This window comes from Symphalangus syndactylus, chromosome 12, assembly GCF_028878055.3.
Source record: "Symphalangus syndactylus isolate Jambi chromosome 12, NHGRI_mSymSyn1-v2.1_pri, whole genome shotgun sequence".
Classification (NCBI taxonomy): domain Eukaryota; kingdom Metazoa; phylum Chordata; class Mammalia; order Primates; family Hylobatidae; genus Symphalangus; species Symphalangus syndactylus.
Genome location: NC_072441.2, coordinates 62,441,471 through 62,447,364, shown reverse-complemented (window position 1 = coordinate 62,447,364; position 5,894 = coordinate 62,441,471). Strand labels below are relative to the sequence as shown.

Sequence of the window (5,894 nt, the reverse complement as noted above, 5' to 3'; positions counted from 1 at the left end):
GTGAGAGTGGGACATACTCCTCAGACGATGTTAGAAGGATGGATGCAGGGCCTAGAAGAGGGGAAACAGGCTGAGCCTCTGCAGCAAAGAAAAAGGGAGGCAGAAAAGGTCGCTCTTCTCTTAGGAAGAGTCCAGGGAACAAGAGAGACAGACCCTAGTAGCGGCCGCCGCACCCCACGGACCCGATACCAGGGAGCGTTCTCTTCTTTACTGTCTGCATTCCAATCTTCCAGCCTAACTGGGTGGACTCATTAGTGTGTGTTCTGCAAGTTTTTTGTTTTTTTTTTAAACGGAGTTTCACTCTTGTTGTCCAGGCTGGGGTTCAATGGCATGATTTTGGCTCACTGCAACCTCTGCCTCCCAGGTTTAAGCAATTCTCCTGCCTCAGCCTCCCAAGTAGCTGGGATTACAGGCGCAAACCCCCATGCCCAGCTAATTTTTGTATTTTTAGTACAGACGGAGTTTTGCCACATTGGCCAGGCTGGTATTGAATCCCTGACCTCAGGTGATCCACCTGCCTCGGCCTCCCAAATGGCATTACGGGCATCAGCTACCGTGCCTGGCCGTTCCTCAAGTATTTTTTGTGCCCCTACTCTGAGCCCAAGAAAGCATCACTGCATCCTGGTCTAGTCATAACGGAAGTTGGGACTAATGGCTCTGAGACAAGAAAAAGAATGCTGTGGGGAATCTGCTGTGCCGCAAGAGGAAGGAATTTATCTTTTTTTTTTTTTTTTTTGAGACAGAGTCATGCTCTGTTGCCCAGGCTGGAGTGCAGCTCACTGCAACCTCTGCCTCCCAGCTTCAAGCGATTCTCTTGCCTCAGCCTCCTGAGTAGCTGGGACTACAAGCGCTCGCCACCACACATGGCTAATTTTTGTATTTTTAGTAGAGACAGGGTTTCACCATATTGGCCAGGCTGGTCTTGAACTCCTGACCTGGTGATCCACCTGCCTCAGCCTCCCAAAGTGCTGGGATTACAGGTGTGAGCCACCGTGCCTGGCAGGAATTCATCATTTTAGAAAGACTTCCTTCAAACATGGCATTTAAAATTTCATTCTTCAGATCTGAAAAAGTAATCATCCGGCTCTGTTAGATAAAAGAAAATGGGTGTGGGCTCATTGGTGCTGTCAAGGTGGCTTGTGAAGAAGAACCCTGGCCTTGTGGCACTGGATGTCTGCAACAGTCCACTGGAGAGGCTGAGAATATTGCATGCAAAGGTTCTTGATGTTCTTGAGCAAAACCCTAAAAATGCAACATACAGAAAGTATACAGAACAGATTACAAATGAGAAGCTGGTTAAAATGGTTAAATGGTTAAAGCAGAACCAGATGTTAAAAAATAAGAAGACTGACTTCAAAGTGGCCAAATCGAAGAGGTGAGTCTTCAGGCTAAAAATGAACGAAGTCTGGTGAAAAAAATTATGCAGTGGAAACCATGGGACCTCTTAACAGAAGAGCCTCCTGCCAATCAGTGGAAATGGCCAATATAATCATTAAATGACTTTGGCGGGTTGATGGAAAACTGGTGTAATTAAGTGTTCTGGTATATTAAAAGTACATCCATATTATTGACATTTTACAATCAAGAAAACCAATACGGAAAATATTTAGATGTTAAAATTGGTGGTTACAGCAACACAATCTTGTGAATCAATTTTTGATTTGTAAATTATTCCCACAAATTATTTCAAAGATGATATTTCTTTGAACATAAAGCTTGTGGGAAGATTTGAAAATTAATTAGAAAAATTCCTACAGATCATCAATGCAGAAGCCAAAATCAACAAAGCGGTTTCTTTAGTAGTATCTTCAATATATCATTTAATTTTTTATTATCCTGACAAAGAAAGGGCCCTTAATTATTATTGTCTAAACAAATTTGTAAGTCACTATTTGAAGTAAATTAGTAAGAGTGGATATTTTCAAATGTGATAAAATAGCACAAGTGGCTAGTGATAAAATTGGAAGTTACAGTTAACCTGGTTGGCTGTGATCTTACGTATAAAAGGAAAATTTAAATATATTATGAGATACTGATTACAAAAATCCATAGTAAATGTCATTTTATTTTAGTTTTTATTTGAATTATTGTTCCATTTATTCTGTTTTCATATAGTCCTAATTTTATCATATTTTGTTGTTACTCTATTATGTTTGGAAACCATCAAATTAGAATTCATTGTACAGTTGAAGAAATTGATTTAGTACTTGAAAGAAATATTTCTTGCACAGAGGTAGTTGGAAAAATTTTCCTTTGGTTGCCTTTAAGGAAGTTGGCTTTCTGGCCCTTGGCCTTTAATTTTCTTCATCAACCCAGCTACATCAGAATAGGGGTAGAATTCTCATAAAAGAAGAGACATTAAGAGTTCTCGAAGTGTATCTGGCATATGGATAGGCTTATATTCAAAACATCTTAGTCATGTGGCTATAAATTCAAAGTAGAACCACTAAGTAGTTTTCATTAAGTTTCTGATATGAGCATAGGTGGGTATGGAAACAAGACAAACGCTGTTCAAGGAAAAAAGTTGGCACGCTTAAGGTTAAACAAAAGTAAAATTACTTCTCACGTGTTCTCACCTTTTCTTCCAACCTCCCTATCATTTCTAAATACCTGTTTAAATTGAACTTGGTATCTCTTTCCTTCATAGATAGTACTTTTGTGGGTTGTGTGCACGTGCGCATGCACACATTTGCATGTATTTGTATATTTTGCTATCTTGTGGAGAAACGAAATCTTTCAGAATGAGAAAAAAATGTATTTCTTCTTTTTTCCAGTATATTTCTTCCCTCATAGACCTGTAACATAAATGCTAGCTAAATATTAAAGTGGATTGAGTTACTTTCTTAAAAAAAGGGGGGGTGCTCTATAATTAACTGTCAGGCCCGCTGGTGCCTTCCCTGGGAGGGGCTCAGCCCCTTCTGGCTGGGTTGCCTGTGGAAGGTCGCCATTGTCAGCAGCCATCCCAGCCCCCATAGCAAGGACTGGCCATCCAGGGCTCACAAAGCAGTCAATCCCAGCAGCTTCCACAATAACATGTGTATATCTCTGTCGCTACACGTCCATATTGTTCTGGAATCATCTTTTGGGCGATCTTCCTTACTTGAAGGCACTGTCATGCATCTTGGTGTGGTAGGTGCTCCGCAAAGTGCTAAATGAATGAGTGAGTCAGTGACAGTAGAGGGCAGGGTGTAGTGCTGGGGATGCAGGGCTGTTCCAGGCTGAGCCTAGCTGGGGACCATGTGGGAGCAGAGGCCCAGGCCAGAGCTCAGCCTGTAGGAGGGCATAGACCCTGACAGCCGTACAGGGAGTTTTCCAAGAGCAGAGGCTTTGGATATAGGGTTGGCTGAGAAATTACCATCGTCACCTGGTCCCATGCCCATAACCCTCTATCCCCTAGGTGGGTGATCTCCAGTGGGCAGCCCCCGATGATGAATGGCAGCCCTCCCACTCTCAGAAGCCCCATCAATTGCAGGCCCTGTGGGTCACTCACCTGCCTGGCATTCCCTGAGCCCTTCCCTGCTGACTCACCATAGTCCTGGCTGGTCCAAGCTTCCTGCCAGCGGCCCAGCCAAGGCCAGGGGAGAGGGAGGTAGGAGGCCAAGGAGACTGCATCAGGACCCAGGAATGCTCTGCTGGGTGGGAGGAGGGGGGAATAACTTCCACCGCTCTGAAGGGGTGACCAGGAAGTGGACTGTCTAATGGCTGATGGATGCCTCTGTCCCTTAGTCACAGCCAGGCCCTCACCAACCCCCATTCAGAGAACAAGGTCTCCCCAGGCCCTGACCCCCTGCTGTGTCAAAGCACCATCCATGGCCTGTGACGGCCCATGCTTGCCTGCCACTGTACTGGTCATGTGTGATTGCCTGTGATATGTGTTATGCGCCGATAGGTGTGGTTGAATGTGATTGTGGTTGTGTAGAGTGGTATAAGTGTGTGTGTGACTGCATGTGACTCAGAATCCCTGTGTGTAACTATGTCCAGCTGTGACTGAGCGCAGATGGAGGACTGAATGTGATTGTACCTGGTGCCTTATGGTTTTGTGTGATTGTATGTCATGGTGTGTTAGGCATGATCACCTGTGGTTATGTGTGTTCTAGTGGTTGTGTGGTGCTGAGTGTGATGAAGCATGCCTGCAGGTGCATGTGGCTGTGGGTGGCTGTGTGTGGGTGGGTGGGCTGTGTATGATTCTTCAGGACCATGCACACACATATCATCCCCCACAGAACATAGGCTGCAGACCCCCAATCTTCTTGGCACAGGCACAGGCCCAAGAAGGTCAGGGGTCTGCAACCTATGTCCTGTGGTGGGTGACAGGTGTGTGCGTGCCTGCTGTGTGCATCCTCCTTTGCTAGGTTCTGCTCCTGAGGAGCCCAGACCTGCTCCCATTTATGAAAGGAGGTGGCGCCGGGCTGCAGGGTGCTCTTCCCCGCCGTTACCAACCATGTTTAGAGTGTTTTCTTGGAAGCCAGGCTGGGCTTTGGGGGAATGCCAACCCGTCTGAGCCCTCGCAACAGCTGACTCCCAGGCTAACGAAGTCTCAGCTCCACCCTGCAGGAGCACAGCCAGCATCTCCCAGCCCTGGCCACCTGCTTCCACCCTCCCCAAACCTCATCTGGGTGCAAAAGGAACACAGGAACCCAGCTCTGCTTCTTTCCTAACCCTGAAGACATGCTTTGTAAGGGCTTTACCACTGACTCCTTGAGGGAAATCAGATGTGATAACAAAAACATCCCTGGAAGAAACTGACAGTTTCAGATGTTTACAGGCTCTTCCAGGCCTGGCCCTGGGCTACTGCCTCTGGGCTTCTGTCCTCCACTTTTCTACCTGAGGAGGGAGGGTGAGCTTCCAGTCTGGCTGCCCCCAGTCCCAGGCCAGCTGACCCCACCCACTCAGTACCCTAGCTTCTTGCTGCCACCACCCCCTCCCACAGATGAGGAAGGCCTCTGCCTCTCTGAGGAGACTCCAACTCTCAGGGCCGGGGTCCGGCCCAGAAGTGACAGGAAGGATCCCTCTGGCTTATTTCCTGCAGATCAAAGTTGGGCAACAGCTGCCCAGATGTGTAAGCCTCAAACTGCTTCTGTCCCTGCCGGGAAAGAATACACTCAAGGTCTGGACCATCTGCCCCAGCTGGTTCTGGGCCAGGCTGGGGGTGAGGGATGTGGGACGGAGTTGGTAAGAGGCTGGAGCCAAGTTCTGGAAGGAAGGGTGGCGGGAAGGAAGACACTGTGGGTGGGAGTCAGAGCAGCCTATATGAAGAACCGGGCTAGGGCCAAGACAGGCACACTCCACTACCAACACCAGGGGGCCCACAGACTTGGGCAGGAGGGAGTGTCACAGAGACGGAATCCTGGACCAGTGGCTCAGGTCACCGAAACTCTGGTCCTAACTTTGCCGCCTAGCAGCTATGTGACCAGAGAAAACCGCTTTCCCTCTCTGGGCTTTGGTTTATCCACCTTGAAGACTGAAAAATGGTGGAAATGAAGTATGTAAAGTGCAGAGCCCAGTGGCACAAGTAGGTGCTCAATAGACACAACTCACCTGCATCCTAAAGACAGTTGTTAACCCCAAGCCTAAGGCCCTTCCCGGCCCAGAAGCTCTATGTCTCTGAAAGAATCAGGCTTCTATTCCCACATTAGAAGGGACAGAGCCTGGCTGGGCACAGTGGCTCATGCCTGTAATCCCAGCACTTTGGGAGGCCAAGGCGGGCAGATCACAAGGTCAGGAGATCGAGACCATCCTGGCTAACACGGTGAAACCCCGTCTCTACTAAAAATACAAAAAATTAGCGGGGCGTGGTGGCAGGCGCCCGTAGTCCCAGCTACTCGGGAGGCTGAGGCAGGAGAATGGTGTGAACCCGGGAGGCGGAGCTTGCAGTGAGCCGAGATCGCGCCACT

General features: G+C 47.9%; 1 pseudogene; it reads left to right on the top strand.

Annotated features, from left to right (window-relative positions):
• Positions 1–1,103: 1,103 nt before the first annotated feature.
• On the top strand, positions 1,104–1,489 carry LOC134734840 (NADH dehydrogenase [ubiquinone] 1 alpha subcomplex subunit 5-like; annotated as a pseudogene).
• Positions 1,490–5,894: the final 4,405 nt, after the last annotated feature.